The sequence below is a fragment of the Panthera uncia genome, chromosome C2 (assembly GCF_023721935.1).
Source record: "Panthera uncia isolate 11264 chromosome C2, Puncia_PCG_1.0, whole genome shotgun sequence".
NCBI classification, from domain to species: domain Eukaryota; kingdom Metazoa; phylum Chordata; class Mammalia; order Carnivora; family Felidae; genus Panthera; species Panthera uncia.
In genome coordinates this window covers 18771698-18789896 of record NC_064810.1, presented here as the reverse complement: position 1 = coordinate 18789896, position 18199 = coordinate 18771698, and positions in this window count along the sequence as shown.

Here is an 18199-nt window from a genome sequence, read left to right as displayed (position 1 = left end):
CAAATAATTATGGAAGCAATGAAGCAGTAAAGTAGGTAAGTATAAGTTGCCAAGGGAGTTCATAAGTAATTAAAAGGGTAAGGGAAAAATTTAGAGGAGGTATTGGTTAAGCTGATACCTAGAAAGTGAGTAATACTGAGCCCAGAAAAGAGCTGGTCTAGTATATTCTATGCGGAAATATACTACATAGAAAAAGGCAAGCGAGAAAATATCATGTTAAGAAACGGAAAGAATTCAACCAGTTAGAGTCTAAAATGTAATGATCAGAGGTGAGACAAGAAGGGTGGGCTGGGGCCAGGTTTGCCTGGTTTTATACACAGCAATTTGGACCTTCAATAGGACACTGGAAGCCGTGAAGGATTATAAATTGGTTGGTGGCATAATCATATTTTTATCTTAGCAGGGTAAGGAATGGAAAATAAGAAGAGTAAGCCAGGAGGGTAGTTGAAAAGCCAGATGGCAAGTGAGATGTGAGGATGGTCTGGTCCAGGCCGGCAAGCCTGAAAATGAGAAAAGCATCATTTAATTGGAGAGTGTCACTGGTGCACGTGATCCTCGCCCCTTGGAGTTGGAAACATTGGAGCAGAAGCCCCATTGTGGCAAATGAATCTGTTCAACACAATTATTCGTTGACTTGGGGCACCTGGGTGGCTCAGTCGGTTGAGCGTCTGACTTCGGCTCAGGTCACGATCTCACTGCTCATGGGTTTGAGCCCCGCGTCGGGCTCTGCTGACAGCTCAGAGCCTGGATCCTGCTTCGGATTCTGTGTCTCCCTCTCTCCCTGCCCCTCCCCTGCTCACACTCTGTCTTGCTCTGTCTCAAAAATAAATAAACATTAAAAAAACAATAATATTAAAATAAATAAATAAACATTGCAATTAGTGACTTATAAGTCAATGAGCAGTTGACCTATAAGTTGACTTCAAAGGTTTGAAAAACATATGAGTGTTTATGGCCATGAGGTAGCTTGAATAAAAGGCCCAGACCCCAGCAGAAAGGTCTGTAACGAAGATGTGGGTATATGCAAGTCTTCAATGGACAAATGGGTAACGACACTTTCAGGATTTGAATTACCATGAAGAAAGAGAATTGACCAGTGGTCTTTGACTCTACCAGATCTCATGCAAACTTTTTACTTTTTTTATCTTTAATTTTTTAAATGTTTATTTACTTTGAGAGAGAGAGAGAGAGAGAGAGAGAGCATGTGCATGTGGGAGAGGGAGAGAATGCAAAGCAGAGGAGGGGCAGAGAGAGAGAGGGAGAGGGAGAATCCCTCTGTACACTGTCAGCATGGAGCCCGACATGGGGCTCGAACCCATGAACAGTGTGACCATAATGAGCCGAAATCAAGAGTCAAACACTTAACCAACTGAGCTACCCAGTCGTCCCCCCCATGCAAACTTTTTAAACTAATATTTTCTTGTGCCCACCCTCCATTCACAAATAAAACACAAGGATAGGAAAAACTACCCATTCACATTATTTGAAAAAATAAAATACCATAGTTATATTCTAAAGGAGAAATAAAAGAAAAATACTCTCTAATGTAAGGAAAGAATAATGAAGTGTTTATAGGTTTACCCTCTATGTGGGATAAAATGAACACAGCAACTGCAAATGCAGGTAATAAGCTGGGGTCTATAAGTGATTAAAATTCCCCAAGTGAGGTTGCCACTGGGGACGTGGTTTTCCAGAATGGTGAGGAACTTTTGGGGAAAGTCCTGCATTTTGCACTACACACTCTTCCTCAGTCTGCACAGGAGTTTCAATCCCAGAAAGTTCAGGGCATATGAAAACCATCCAAATGCAGCAAAAAGTACTTGGTTTATATTTAACACAGATTTTTTTCTTTCTTTTTTATTTAAATTCCAATGAGTTAACATACAGTATGATATTAGTTTCATGTGTACAATTTAGTGATTCATCACTTACATACAACAGCCAGTGCTCATCACAACAAGTGCCCTCCTTAATACCCATCACCTATTTAACTCATTCCTACCTCTCCCTACCCTCCTCCCCCTCCCCTGCCCACCTCCCCTCCAGTAAACCATCAGTTTGTTCTTTATGGTTAAGAGTCCGTTTCTTGGTTGGCCTCTGATTTCCCACCCTAAATTTGTTTGTTTTATTACTTAAATTCCACATAGGAGTAAGATCATAGGGTATTTGTCTTTCTCTGACTGACTTACTCTGCTCAGCATAATATTCTCTAGCTCCATCCATGTTGTTGCAAATGACAAGATTTCATTCTTTTTCATGGCTGAGTAATATTCTGTTCTAGAGAGACATAGATATAGATGATACAGATTAGATAGATATAGATATAGATATACCCTCTCTTCTTTATCCATTCATCAGTTAACACAGATTTAGATTCAAGGACAACATATTTATAATTGGGTTTTGGGGTTTCCTCCTCCAACACATACTTACATGTATATCATGCAGAACTTGGAAAGTTATGTGGAACTCAGGAAAGTTCTTCACTCCTCAGGTTTTTAAAGATATCTAGTTTCCCTTACCCACCACTCTTAATTAAGCTAGTAACCCAATACCTTGAACACTGTAACTAAGAATGCAGAATCTCCAGAATGTTCCATAGGGAGATAACCCATCACTGATTTAGGAATAAAAATAAATAGAAAAAGAGAGATTTCTAGGGAAACTTGAAACAAATTTTTAGAGAGATAGGAGGAAAAGAATCCCTAAATTCAGTAAACCATCTCATCTCTTATCTTATTTGACCTTTAAGGAGCATTTGAAACTAAATTTGACAGCATCTGGACATGGAGAATTCTTGAGAACTGCATGAGAGGAGTTTCTATGGGTGTTCAGGACTGATTCCTGAGTGTTGAAGAAAGATGATGTACACAGAAAAGATCTGCCAGGTCCAGAAATGTATTTATTAATTCAAATTTTATATTTATATAAAAAAATTTATATTTTATATTAAATTTGTATTTATTAATTCAAATTTTATATATTAATTCAAATTACATTTACATTTATATTTTTATATAATTCAAATTTATGAATTCAAATTTTATATTTATATATATAAATTTTATATATTACTCATTTTGTTTCATTCCTTCGATGAAAAAGGCTTCAACACCTATAAATGCTTAAATGAAGGAAGGTGTCCCTGAGCAGGTGAAGGGTAATTTTTTTTTTTTTTTTTTTACCTCAAATGTGGCAAATGATGGATGAAGGAATCCAGAGCCCAGGGGAAGGGATTCACTTTGCGCAGCCCAAGGGGACGGCTGGATTACATAGAGCTGCAAGTCAGGTCCCAAGTTTGGTGCCAGGAGGCTGAGAGGTTCTCTTCCAATGACTGGTACTTTCTCAGTGAAGTGAGGGAGGCTGGAATCCAAGAGAACAAGACAGGAAGTGGCAGGATCTTACATGTGAGAAGGGGGAATGTTTGACATGGCTGCTGTGGATAATGGGAAAAGAGGCACAGGGAAATGCATTTTGGAAATGGGGGGAAGCCATCTAAAACGATATTTCGTATTTCTTACACTATTTTTCTGCATGTTTAGTGCTGAAGAAAGTGTCTTGAAAACAGATGGTTCCAGTGAAGTAACATAAAAGGATGTTCCTTGACAACTCTGAGGAAAAGAGTATTTAATTCCCCAGGAATGCAGTGAATGACAGAGGAGAATGTAGGATACAATAGAGTGCCATTTCCTCTGTGGAAAACTTACAAACTGAACCCATACTTTCAAAGCACGAAGTATGAGGTCAGAATCTGCTTTAAACCTACACACAGTATATTCAGTCGGGTAATATTTCACTTATAGAAGCTTTGGGTTTTGTATCTATTTATGTCTATCACTGCAAGATGCTTTGAATGCTCACAAAGGGGGAAAGCAAATATTTACTCAAAACCACTTTTAAAAATGTCAAGTTTTAGGGGTGCCTGGGTGACTCAGTCACTTAAGCATCCAATTTCAATTCAGGTCACGATCTTGTGATTCCTGAGTTTCAGCCCCGTGTAGAGCTCTGTGTTGACAGCTCAGTCTGGAGCCTGCTTCAGATTCTGTGTCTCCCTCTCTGCCTTCCCCACTCCCATTCTATCTCTCTTTCTCAAAAATAAACATTTAAAATTTTTTACAAAAATAAAGATGTCAAGTTTTAGACAAATCTGACAACTTCTGCACAAAAATTCACCAATGGACTGCATGATGTTTGCTGGCTTTCCAATATGAATACAATTTAACACCATTCACCTTCCTCCTAAGTAAACATTCCCACTGGAAAAGCATCAGAAACACAGAGAGTCTACCTCTCTGCTCCGATGCGTAAATGGGGGAAGGAATCAGATGAGGAAAGGAATTACACCTCAGTGACCCAGAAGGACTATTACTTCAAGACCTCTGAAATAACTCAATAAGTTATGGCCTCTTATTGGAAAGCTAAACAGCTGAATTTTAAGCCTTCACTCTCTCCTTGATGGAACTGAGGAAGCTGGCACTGTGGCAAATTGGATTCAACAAATTTTTAGACACCTGCTTGGTGCTGGAGAACACCGAGATACCAAGCCACAAGGCAGCTCACCAGTTGGCTCTGCAGAAAGACCTGTTTGGATGTAGCTGGGACACCAAACGGGGATCATAGCCTCATGGTAACAGGCATCAACTCCTGAGTCATAGCTAAGATTCATCTCTGCTCTCACGACTCACTGTGTACTGTTGCAGAAGTTGCTCGTCTAGACTTCAGTCCTCTTTTCTGTGCACATGGGAAACTACGCAGGGCATGTGCCTGTCATAAGTGACCCAAGAAACAAATAGAAGAGAGAGGCTCTCGTTAAGTCACTGGAAGGTGAATACGGACTGAGAGAAATGGTCAAGTATAGAGGGAAAACCGCTTGCATTGCCGAACTCCAAAATTCAAAGTCATCGTCAAACCAAAAACTTCCAGAAAAATCTGTTTATAACTCATTTAAGTTGTTGTCGGCATTGAAAAGTTTTCCTTGACAAAGGTCATCCTCTACAGAGAGGCTTTACATTTTGGGAGCCATGTATATTAGATTTTGCTATCAGAAATCCCCCCACCTCCAGACATCTAAATTACATCAGCTATAATCTGATTACCCTGAATTCACTTCGACAGCAACAAAACTCCTGTTCCATCTTTGGGGCTTATATCACTACCATGACAAATACCATTGAACATAATAATAAAGTTCCTGCGGATTTAGCAACCCTCTTACAACAGATTTTTCTGGCGGGGAGGGAAGGTGGTTAATGACCCAGCATGAAACTAGGTCAGTCTAAATACACCCATAAAATACACTGACCATGTCAGCAAACTTTACAGATGAACTGGCCCAGATTAGAAAAACCAACATGCAGAGGAAAGTTTAGTTTCATGAAACCTCTTCCTAAACAACCCTGAGTGTATAATGAGTAAGTCTTGAACGGCATCTAATTTTATTGCTATTTATGTAAAACCTAAGCCGGGTATAACAAATTCTCTCAAAGTCAGGAAAAATCGGGAAACACCAGTACCAACACATCTTTGATGGAATTTAAAGGTTTAGATCACTATGAAAAGCAGGAAGCCTCAGAATATAAAACTCCCTTCAATCTCAACTTGCCCCCATTCGTGCCTTCTCATCTAACATTTGCATGTGGCCATCGCCAGAATGAGAGAACGAAGTAGTGTCTTTGCAACTATTAAGAGCAACCAAAACCTTCATTGCTTACATATGTGGAAGCAGAAAATGTACTTGTAATAAATTTAGCAGATTGCAGAAGGACATGTACTGTAAGATCTCAATTTTAAAAAGAAAAATGTACGTGTAGAATGTGTCCACCCATGTGGCCCAGAATCTAAAATATCTTTACCTATAGCATCCACAGAGGGATAAAATTTGGAATTGAGGGAGATCTTTTTTTTTACTTTATACAATTTAAACATACATAGTTTTACAAGGAATATACATCGCTTTTAGAATAGTAGAAAATTAATTGAAAGAAGTAATAATGTGAAAGTCAAGACGGTGGCTGTTCCTGGAGAGGATGCTTGAGAAAGGTCACAAGGAGAGCAGGTGTGGATGATGCTAATATTCTAATTTTCGATCTGAGTAATGCTTACCTCACTCTTCCTTTCATAATACACCTTTCATTTTCACACTTTTCTTTTGTACCATTTAGGGGTATATTTACTTTCACAATAAAACCGCTTCAAAAAGGAGTCCTCAAAACCAATGACCAACATGACCATGTAAGTTATAATTTCTGTTCTGCCCCTGCCCCCTAATAATTATTAATAACTCTGACTTTCATGCTCAAAATTATCCCACCTTAGGCAATACATTACATTGTCCTCCACAAATAACCTGCTACAATGTGGTATTTTTAAAATGAAAGAAAACTTTGGAAGTAAACTTGGGTCCAGTGGTTCCCCAAATGCCACCCAGTGGTGGTCATTAAGTGTGTGGTAAAGTTTTTCGTTGTCCCAATGCCTAGGAGAGCTTCCGGTATTTAGCAGACTATAGCCCATGGTGCTGATCTCTCTACGATGTGTGTGATAGAACTGCACAATGAATCTCACTTTTGTGTTAAAGACAAAACTGAGATCCTAAATGCTAAGTGAACAGTCTAAGAGCCTGCTCTTAGTAAACAGCTGAGCCCATGACTAAAACCTAGGGCTCTTGCCTCACTTACCAGCTTCTTATGTACCCAACAACAAAAAAAATCTGCTTCTGACTTTCCTTCCTTCCATCCTTCCTTTTACTTTTTGTTCTTTTCCTTCTTTCTCACTTGACTTTCTATTTTCTTTACCTGCAAAACTTGGCAATGCCATTCAACTTCTACTTTTAAATAGTGGAAACTCCAGTGTGATATCAGAAACTAGGGAATAGTTTATTAGCCAACTGCATTCAGTGATCTGGAGGATAAGTCACTCTGAAATACAGATTAAAGACATAAAATCTCACCTGTTCTACTCTTACCCTTTCCCCCTTCAAGTTTTCTTCCCCTACCACCCTGCCAAGTCCGGTTGCTTATTGCCCAGAAAGCATGATACAACATCTGTAGTGGCTTCTATGGAGATTTATTTATCCAGATTTTCATTAAAATAGCAACTGAACGGACTCAATAAAATGTTGCTTATCCTAATAAAGCTCTTTAGAGCTTTGCAAATTTGCATTTAATACTCTTTAGTGTCATTGTGACATTAATAATCGGTGCCTAGAGAGCAATAAAAAACTTTACACTTTCTATTTAATGGAGGTAGCTTCATAACCCTCTGTTTTCATGCAACTCAGCTCTTAATGTATCTTAAATGGAATCACTGACTTAGGTTGAATTAATTTGAGAGGTCTTAAAATCTGCTGGCCTTCCCTGTTTACCCCATCATGAAAACTAATGCAGGTATGTTGGTCCAGGCCTATAGCACAAGTCTTCAGCATTTCCTTAAGAATAAATGACCTCTTGGGGCGCCTGGGTGACTCAGTCGGTTAGGCGTCCGACTTCAGCTCAGGTCATGATCTCACGGTTCGTGAATTCAAGCCCCGTGTCGGGCTCTGTGCTGACAGCTCAGAGCCCAGAGCCTGCTTCGGATTCTGTGTCTCCCTCTCTCTCTGCCCCTCTCCTTCTCATGCTCTGTCTCTGTCTGTCTCAAAAATAAATAAAACATTAAAAAAAAAAAGAATAAATGACCTCTGGGGCACCTGGGTGGCTCAGTTGTTTAAGCATCTACTTTGGCCCAGGTGATGGTCTCATGGTTTGTAGGTTCAAGCCCCAGGTAAGAGCCAGAAGCCTCCTTCAGATTCTCAGTCTCCCTCTCTCTCTCTGCCCCCTCCCTTGTGCTCTCTCTCTCTCTCAAAAGTAAATAAACATTTTTTTTTAAAAAAAGAGTAAATGACTTCTGGTTTGCTCAAAGTGTTTTCACTACTAGCGGGACTGAAAAGGAAAGAGAAGAGAGAGAAGTGTGTGCATAAAGGCAATAAGTCAGCACAAGGCAGACAGCACGAGCCACCCGTGGGCAGATCCTGCAGCTGAGACTTAGGGTCCACAGGAAATCCAGATGCACTGATGAAGAGCCATTGCCTATAAATCATGTGTCTGGATGAGTTCTTGAAAGAACCCCATCAAGATACATCGCAAAGGCTTTCTGGTCCCCTTCCTCTCTCTCCTTCTTTATTTTCTCTCTTATTCTCTCATTCTCTCTGTCTCTGTCTGTCTGTCTTTTTCTTCTACTTAAACAGGAGCAAGTGGAAAGGAAAGAGAAATTAGAAGTTGTTTCGAAGCCCATTTCAAATAACACTAAAGACAACGGTACTGAACACCTTGTACAGTCAGCCAGAATGTTTGAGAATATGCTACTAAAGAGGTGACCAGGAGTTGGGATCCAGGGAGCTTACATGTGATGGTGTTTGTGGCTTCCACTGTTGTTAGCTTGCTTGCTTGTTTATTTTTTTAAACTCAAGGAATAGCCGAAAATCAAATTCACCAGCAACCTGTGGTGTCAAAAGACAAATTGTCAAAAGACAATTTGATGGGAAAGCCTTTTTTTTTTCTGTCCAGTTGAAGATCCATCTAGAATGAAACCAATGGGGGAAAGGAGGAAGCCTGTGAGGTACAAAAGGGGGCTGGGCACCCACATTTTCCAAGAACGTGTCTGCTGTGCTACAACTGTAGTTCTTTTGAACTCTGTCTAGGCTACGTTTTAGTTTTTAGAGTCTTAGATTTGCTCTGAGCTAAAGCCAATTACAATAACTTTTAATACCTAGTGAAAATAGACACAAGGCTATAGGGTACCATGCCACCACATTAGGCAAAAGAATTTTGTCATGACAATAGACCCAGAATCATCTATTTTTTTTTGAAAAAGACAAATTAAAGGAAACTGAAATAAAGAAGATGAATCTATCAAAATCAGAATGACAGTAAAATAGTAATAAAGGCTGCAGGGCAAAAATTCCAGAAGAAAGGAGAAGGAGATGGGCAGTGGAGTTAGACACTGAAAAAAAAAAATCTCTCTGATAAAAAAGAAAGAAAATATTAATATTAAGCAAAAATGTAAGGGAATACTGCACATAAGAACTGAGTACAAAAGAGCTTAAAATTCTGACAGATGTAAGGTGATATCTCACTGCGGTTTTGATCTGCATTTTCCTGATGATCAGTGATGTTGAAGTTCTTTTCATCTGTCTGTTAGCCATCTGTATACCATTGGGAAAATGTTTAGTCAGGTCCTTTGCCCAGCTTTAAATCAGATTGTTTGGTGTTGATTCATATAAATTCTTTAAAATTTTTTAATGTTTTTATTTATTTTTGAGACAGAGAGAGAAAGAGCATGAGCAGGGGAAGGGCAGAGAGAGAGGGAGACACAGAATCCAAAGCAGGCTCCAGGCTCTGAGCTGTCAGCACAGAGCCCAACGCGGGGCCAAACTCACGGACTGTGAGATCAAGACCTGAGCCGAAGTCAGACGCCCAACCGACTGAGGCACCCAGGTGCCCCTGATTCATATAAATTCTTTATATATTTTTGATATTAATCCCCTATCAGCTTTATAATTTCAAATATCTTCTCCCATTCAATAGATTGCCTTTTTGTTTTGTTGATGGCTTCTTACACTGTACTGAAGCTTTTTTCTTTTTATGTGGTTCCAATAGTTTATTTTTGCTTTTGCTTCACTTGCCTTGCAAGAAAAATGCTGCTGTGGCTAACGTCAAAGAAATTACTGCCTTATGTTGTCTTCTAGGAGCTTTATGGTTTCAGGTCTCACATTTAGGTTGTTAATACATTTTGAGTTGATTTTTGTGTATAGTGTAAGGAAGTTTGTGTATAATGTAAGGAAGTTTCATCATTTTGCAGGAAGCTGTCTAGTTTTCCCAGCACCACTATTGAAGAGACTATCTTTTCTCCATTGTATAGTCTTTTCCTCTTTTGTCATAGATTAATTGACCGTATGATTGTGGGGTTATTTCTGGAGTCTCTATTCAGTTCCATCGATCTATGTGCCTATTTTTCTGCCAGTAGCATACTGTTTTGATTATTACAGCTTTGTAATATATCTTGAAATCTAAAATTGTGTTCCCTCCAACTTTGCTTTTCTTTCTCAAGATTGCTTTGGCTATTCAGGGTCTTTTGTGGTTCCATACAAATTGTAGTATTATTTGTTCTAGTTCTGTGAAAACTGCTGTTGGTGTTTTGATGAGGATTGCGCTGAATCTGTAGATCGCTTTGGGTAGTATGGACATTTTGACAATACTGATTTTTCCAATCCATGAGCCTAGAATATCTTCCCATGTTTTGTGTTGTCTTCAATTTCTTTCATCATTGTTTTATAGTTTTCAGAGTACATTTCTTTCCCCTCCTTAGTTAAGTTTATTCCCAAGTATTTTATTCTTTTTGGTACAATTGTAAATGAAATTGTTGTCTTAATTGCTCTTTCTGCTACTTTGTCATTAGTGAATAGAAATCAATTTCAGAGTAATAATTTCATATCCTACAACTTGATTGAATTCATTTATTACTTCTAATAGTTTTTGGAAAAGTCTTTAAGCTTTTCTATACATAGTATCATATCACCTGCAAATAGTGACAGTTTAACTTCTTTTTTTCCAATATGGGTGCCTTTTATTCTTCTTTTTTGCCTAAATGACTAAATTTTTTAAAAAAGAAAGAATAACAAGTGTTGGTGAGGATGTGGAGAGAAAGAAATCCTTGTTCATTGTTGGTGGGAATGTAAATTGGTACAGCCATTGTGGAAAGCAGTATGGAGGTTTCTCAAAAACATTAAAAACAGAAATGCCACATGATCCAATAATTCCATTACTGAGTACTTTCCCAAAGAAAACAGAATCACTAATTCAAAAAGATATGTGCACCCCTGTGTTTATTGCAGCATTGTTTACAATAGCCAAGATATGGAACCAAGCCCGTGTCCACCAACAGATGAATGGAAAAGATGTGGGGTGATATGGGTGTGTGTGTGTGTGTGTGTGTGTGCGTGTGTGTGTGTGTGTGTGAAACATATAAAATGGAATATTACACAGCCATCAAAAAATGAGTCCTCACCATTTGTGACAACATGGATGAACTTAGAGGATATTATGCTAAGTGAAACAAGTCAGACAGAGAAAGACAAATACCATATGATTTCACTGATATGTGGACTCTAAAAAAAAAAAGAACAAATGAATAAACAAACAAGTAACAAGCAAAATCAGGTCTATGAAAACAGAACAAACTGATGGTTGCCCGAGGGAAGGGAGGTGGGGGTGATGGAAAAACATGGACGAAGGGGAGTGAGAAGTACAACCCTCCAGTTATGGAATGAATAAGTCATGAGAATAAAAGATACATCACAGAAAAAGCAATCAATGGTATTGTAAAGCATTTTTTGGTGACAAAGGTAGCTACACTTGTGGTGAGCATGGAAAATGTATAGAGTTGAGTCAATATGGTATATGCCTGAAATAATGTAACACTGCATGTGAACGATACTTAAAAATTTTTAAAAAGAGCTTAGAATTCCATGTTTCCACTCAGAAAAAAAAAAAGATCTTTGACATAAGGAAGGTAGGGTCATTGACCCTACATATAAGTGGGGTGGAAGGGAAGCAATGATTGAGGCAAAAAGCAGAAGCCAGTTTGACAACGGAAGTACAAGAAATGTGGAATTTAAAAAAGAAATTTGAAAATGGAGGCATTGGTTTGTCTTCAAAAAAAGGTAGATACGAACAAAATTGCACAATGGCAGAAGAGACTTGAACTTTATGACCATTTAAAAATATAGAATCACTAAACTAATCACTTCTATGTCAAAATATGCAAGCTGAATTACAAATAGCCTTAACCAACTCATGGAATTTTATACGTGTAGGATAAGTAGAATACCCTCCAACTCATTCTCTAGAACTGTTGTAAACTTGATATCTAACCTAGACAGGTGCAGTAGAAGAAAAGGAATCAGAGAGCAACCTCATGTGGATTAGACAGAGGTAAAGAGGTTTTATATACCAGTAAGAAAAAATGGAGGATAATTCAGTAATGTTTCTGGCTCTTTATATAAATGAAGATAAAATTAAATACTTTAATACCACATGTAGAAACACAGGCTCTGAGTGACTTTTAGAATATTTTCTTTGGAGATTTACAAACGCTGATTTTTTTTTCACCTAATAAACTTTCCTTGTGTATCATTTTCTTACATTTTTAAAAATCAAGAAAGGACAGAGAAAATTATAATTTAAAGTAGGAACCATAAGTCTGTGGGATAATGATCTATTTTTATTTAAATTAATTAATTTTTTTAGAGTACATAATTTAATTCAAGTTAGTTAACATACAATGTAGTATTGTTTCAGGAGTAGAACCCAGTATTCATCATTTATATACACCCAATGCTCATCCCAACAAGTGCCTTTATTAATGTCCATCAACTCATTTAGCTCATCCTCCCATCTATCTCCCCTCCAGCAACCCTCAGTTTGTTCTCTGTATTTAAGAGTCTTTTATGTTTTGCTTCCTTCTCTGTTTTTATCTTATTTTTCTCTCCCTTTCCCTATGTTCATCTGTTTCTTGAATTCTATATATAAGTGAAGTCATATGGTATTTTTTTTTCTCTGCCTGACTTATTTCCCTTAGCATAATACAATCTAGTTCCATCCATGCTGTTGCAAATGGCAAGATTTCGTTCTTTTTGATCACTGAGCAATATTCCATTGTGTGTATGTAGGGGGACCTGGTTGGCCCAGTAGGTTGAGTGTCTGACTTCAGCTCAGGTCATGATCTCACAGTTTGTAAGTTCGAGCCCCACGTCAGGCTCTGTGCTGATAGCCTGGAGCCTGCTTTTTCTGTGCCTCCCTCTCTCTGCCCCTTTCCTGTTCATACTCTGTCCCTGTCTTTATCTCTGTCTCTCTCTTTCTCTCAAAAATAAATAATAAACTTAAAAAAATATTCCATTGTGTGTGTATATACATTCATACATACACACACCACACATTGCATCTTCTTTATCCATTCATCAGTTGATGGACATGTGGGCTCTTTCCATAATTTGGCTACTGTTGATAGCTCCACTATAAGCATTGGGGGGCATGTAACCCTTTGAGTCAGCATTTTTGTATCTTTTGGATAAATTTATGGATTGGAAGAACAAATATTGTTAGAATGTCTATACTACCCAAAACAATCTACACATTCAATGCAATCCCCATCAAAACCCCAACAGCATTTTTCACAGTGCTAGAACAAATAATTCTAAAATTTGTATGGAACCAGAAAAGACCCCAAATAGCCAAAGCAATCTTGAAAAAGAAAACCAAAGCTGGAGGCATCATGATTCCGGATTTCAAACTCTATACAGAGCTGTAATTATCAAGAGAGTATTGTATTGGCACAAAAACAGACATATAGATAATAGAACAGAAGAGAGAACCCAGAAATAGACCCACAAATGCATGGCCAACTAATCTTCTACAAAGCAGGAAAGAGTATCCAATGGAAGAATGACCATCTCTTCAGCAAATGGTGGTGGGAAAACTGGAGAGCGACATGCAGAAGAATGAACCTGGACCACTTTCTTACACTATACACAAAAATAAATTCACATGGATGAAAGGCTTAACTGTGAGACAGGAAGCCATCAAAATCCTAGAGGAGAAAACAGGCAAAAACCTCTTTGACCTCAACTGCAGCAACTTGTTACTAGACATGTCTCTGGAGGCAAGGGAAACAAAAGCAAAAATGAACTATTGGGACGTCAGTAAGTAAAAAGCTTCTGCACAGCAAAGGAGACAATCAACAAACTAAAAGGCAATTGACAGAATGGAAGAAGATATTTGCAAATAGCATATCAGATAAAGGGTTAGTATCCAAATCTACAAAGAACTTATGAAACTCAACATCGCCACAAGAAAGAAAGAAAGAAAGAAAGAAAGAAAGAAAGAAAGGACCCAGTAAATAAATGGGGAAAAGACATGAACACTTTTCCAAAGATATCCAAATGGCTAACAGACACATGAAAAGATTCTCACCCAACATCACTCATCATCAGGGAAATGCAAATCAAAACTACAATGAGATACCACCTCACACCTGTCAGAATGGCTAAAATGAATGACTTGGGAAACAACAGATGTTGGCAAGGTTGCAGAGAAAAGGAACACTTTTGCACTGTGAGTGGGAATGCAAATTGGTGCAGCCACTCTGGAAAACAGTATGGGGGTTCCTCAAAAGAATTAAAAATAGAACTATCCTATGACCAAGGAATGATTTATTTTATTTTTAAAGTGACTCTAAGAAAATCTGCAGTATCTAATGCACCAATATACCAGTTGCTGAACCTTTTTTTGCCCTCTTATCATTTATTTAAAGAGTAATCAGTTTTAGGATGAATTTATTTTAAAGAAATGCTTTCAAGTCAGGTTTATAATTGCCTACTAATTAAAGAATAATCTTTACTTCTTGTGAAGTTGAAAGCAGTAAACATTCATTGAGATGAACATCATCACCTAGGGTTCTTAATTCATTTTCACACCAGATACTAGGAATATGCATCAAAGCAGGGGGAAAAAAATATTTTCCAGCAAAGCCATCTCAACTCAAATAAATGTTTTGCTGCAGAGCAAGGCAACTGCAGTTCCCTAATTAGCTACAAAATGAAGATTAAAGTCAGAAAAAAGAAGAGGAAGATACTAGAAGAGGGAGGAGGAGGAAGAGGAGGAAGGCCATGGCAGAAGTTTGGTTTTTCATATCTGCTTCTGCACTAGCTCTGTTGTTGTGAAACGGCAGAACTTATTTCTATATGTATTTTATTAAAATGGGAATAATACCAACCTACCTTACAAAACATGGGAAGAGTATGATAATAGCATATTTGAATACAGTATGAGAGTGATGGGCAGAGAAGTAACAGAAATCGTGGACATAAAAGAAATCAGAACATTTCAAACAATACAGAAACTTTCTTATTTCACTCATGCAGGATGCATTTATAATTTCTTCTCAGCTCTTTCAGGGATAATCCAGACATATGACTTCTAGAGATAAGGTAAATATTGATACGTAAAACAAGTTAAATTGTTATCATTGTCTTTGGTAGATTATACGTTTATGTCAAATTCATGCACAGCTGTATAGGAAATATTCCTTGATGTTTAAAATTTAAAGAAAAGAAAATCTAGGGAGAAAACGTGTAAATAGTGTGTCAGTATAGAACACCATTTTTGTTAATAGTTCCTTATACTTTTACTCTGGAATTTCTCATTTGCTTAATTCTGTCCTTATAGATGGAATTGTTACTACTCCCTTGCCACCAGGAAATCTAAGAGTCATCATTTTCATGTTACTTTCTAAGTTAATTAAGCCCTTTTTACAGACTTGAAAATTGCATCCTGGTTACTCAATATTTTCTATGTGACTAAAAAGTTGCTTTGCCAAAAAGTCCACAAAGTATCTATAAAATAATTCACATGGCCAACTTAATGACAAACTTCTAAAATTACTTTTGTGACTGATAATGGTTTGTATTATATTTCCATTTGGTTTCTTTTTCCTTCCATGCTAACCTCAAACTTCTTTAAGACTGGGAACTGTTTAGTCATTTTAATGCACGTTCTAAATTCTAATAGGAATCTAGACACACAGATGTGATCAATGTTTATTCTATTACTGAACCAAGTAAAAAGCAAATAAAGGGCAACAGCTATGCTTTCTGATAATTTTCATTTTCCACATAATTCAGCAATATTGTAACTGCAATACAAATATAGTAAAAAATATTGCTTGAATGAATAATTAAATGCCATCTGAGGACATCAAGTAAATGAATGAACATGCAAGCAGGTAAGAACTGTGCAAACCAACGCAATAGTAAATAAAACCCTCTCCAGGAGAAGGCAGCCAAGGCTTCCAATCTCCTCCACTTGGATCTTTACCTCCTTCTCATGTCCCTTCTGATCTTTAGAATAAGCATTAAGATCTTTGGGTTTATTTCCAAATCTTGAATCTGTTCTCTTGAACTCAGTATTTTTAGTTAATATCCCTTTCAGCTCAATCAACTCCTGACTACTTAAGAAGGACAGCATGTAATAGTTTGGTTATCTTGCAACTCACCTCTCAGCATTGATTCTCTAAGTCAGACTATCCCAGTAAGACTATCACAACCAAGATTGTGAGTGACTCTTAAATTAATTTTCCTGCCATAGATTTGATTATCTTTGTCTCTGAGTGCCAAGGGAACTTCCAAGTTCAGTAAATTCTAATCCTCACATGTTGATCTCATCCATACAACTCAATTTCTGCTTGTTTTCTGCTTAGAATTCTAGGGTTGTCCCTGTGTGGTTGGCTCTCTGCTAAGATTAGCATTTTTCCCTGGACTGTAGCCTGCTTGGCTGGGTCAGGAATGACTCTTTCAGTCACTTCCCCACGGGAGATGAAACATGACCTTTCCTGTGTGTAACCACCAGCACTCCTCCCATAGTGGACACACTGAGGACATTGAATTGAAGCAATGAATTCCACATCCCTTTTCTAGAACTGCCAAATGTTGTGATCCATCCATGCAACTGACTTTGTGCATGTAAAAATGTCTGCAGGAATCAATGTTTAATCACTAAACATTAGACAATGTGCTACCCTGTGAAAGGCTCACTCCAGAGTTAGATTTTTGCAGGCCCAACAATTTCCTTCCCCAGCAGCCCTGATGGTCAAGGTCACAACCTTTACTGTAGCCAGACCCATCTTGCCTCTGACAATCTGAAATTTGACCTTTCATATCATTGTTGTCTAAATTAAAGTTTAATGAAAAATTCTGAATGGAGGACAAATAGAATTCTGATTTGAATGAGATTATCTGTCCTTGGACTCTCAATCCATCCTCATATTTTGGCCTTCAGTTTAGCGGTCCTGCTTCTCTTTGTACTTATTACTGAACTGATGAGTTCACAGATTCAGAAAACCAAAATAAAGAAAAAAGTTCTCCAGAAAATATCCAAAGACTTAACATTGTTTTCCCTCCAACTTCCTTTAAAAAAAAAAAAAAGTTCCCAAAAGTACATGCAATCAGATTCTTTGGTTCAACATTTAAATAAATTAAACCCTTTGACTTCCTGAAGTCTGCTCCAACATTTTATTAAAACAACAGGTAAGCAAAAGATTTTGCCAATGTTAGTGAAAGATTTCCTGCCGAATCCAAAAAGAGCTATACTCTGCAGCATTGTAGTGAGTGTGGAGATCACTGAAACTTCAGGTATTTGCAGCATTCTCCTTTCAAGTCTGTAGGTAGAAATCAGCTCTGGGACCAGTTGTATGAGTTCAACACCCTAGGGTAGTGATACCTTTTCCAGTGGACTTTATTTCCCCAACAAACTCAGAGAAAGAAGGCAAGAATGACAGACTACAGGGGTTTTTTTTTCTTTTAAAGATTTTACTTCTAAGTAATCTCTACACCAAACATGGGACTCAAAATGACAACCCCAAGATTAAGAGTTGTACCCTCTACCAGGGCACCTGGGTGGCTCAGTCGGTTAAGCATCCAACTTTGGCTCAGGTCATGATCACATGGTTTGTGGGGTTGAGTCCCACATCAGGCTCTGTGCTGACAGCTTGGAGCCTGGAGCCTGCTTCAGATTCTATGTCTCTCTTTCTGCCTCTCCCCCTGCTCACGCCATCTTTCCCTCTTTCTCAAAGATAAATAAACATTAAAAAAAAGTTTTTTGAGAAAATTTCTCATAAACCTCTTTGATTTTCTAGTTTGTCTATCGGAATAGAATATTAATTTGTGTAATTGAATATGACACTGTTAATTTTGGTAAAACTCTTTTCTTGGTGGAATTGTTTCCAAATCCAAATGGTCAATACTAAATAACTCTATGGCACTCAAAGAACCAATTTGTTTACAAGACTTGCAACTAAGTTTGGCAGGCCCATTTCAAGGCACCATTAGCCATGGTCAATGTGTTAAGCAAGCCAAACATCGTGCTCGCCAAAATTATAGCAGCTTGTCCTTGACCACAATTTCCACAAAGGATTACTCCTGGCTTTTCTTTTAGCATCGTTGACCATGGATTTTCCCTGTCCTACCCAGTCAGGAAACGAGCCACTGAAGAGCACCTGGGCCAAGGACATACAAGGTAATAGTTGGATCAAAGGTGGGCCCTCCCCCAAAAGATATGTCCTAACTACTGGAATCTGTGAATGTGACCTTACTTGGAAAAAGGGTATTTACAGGTAT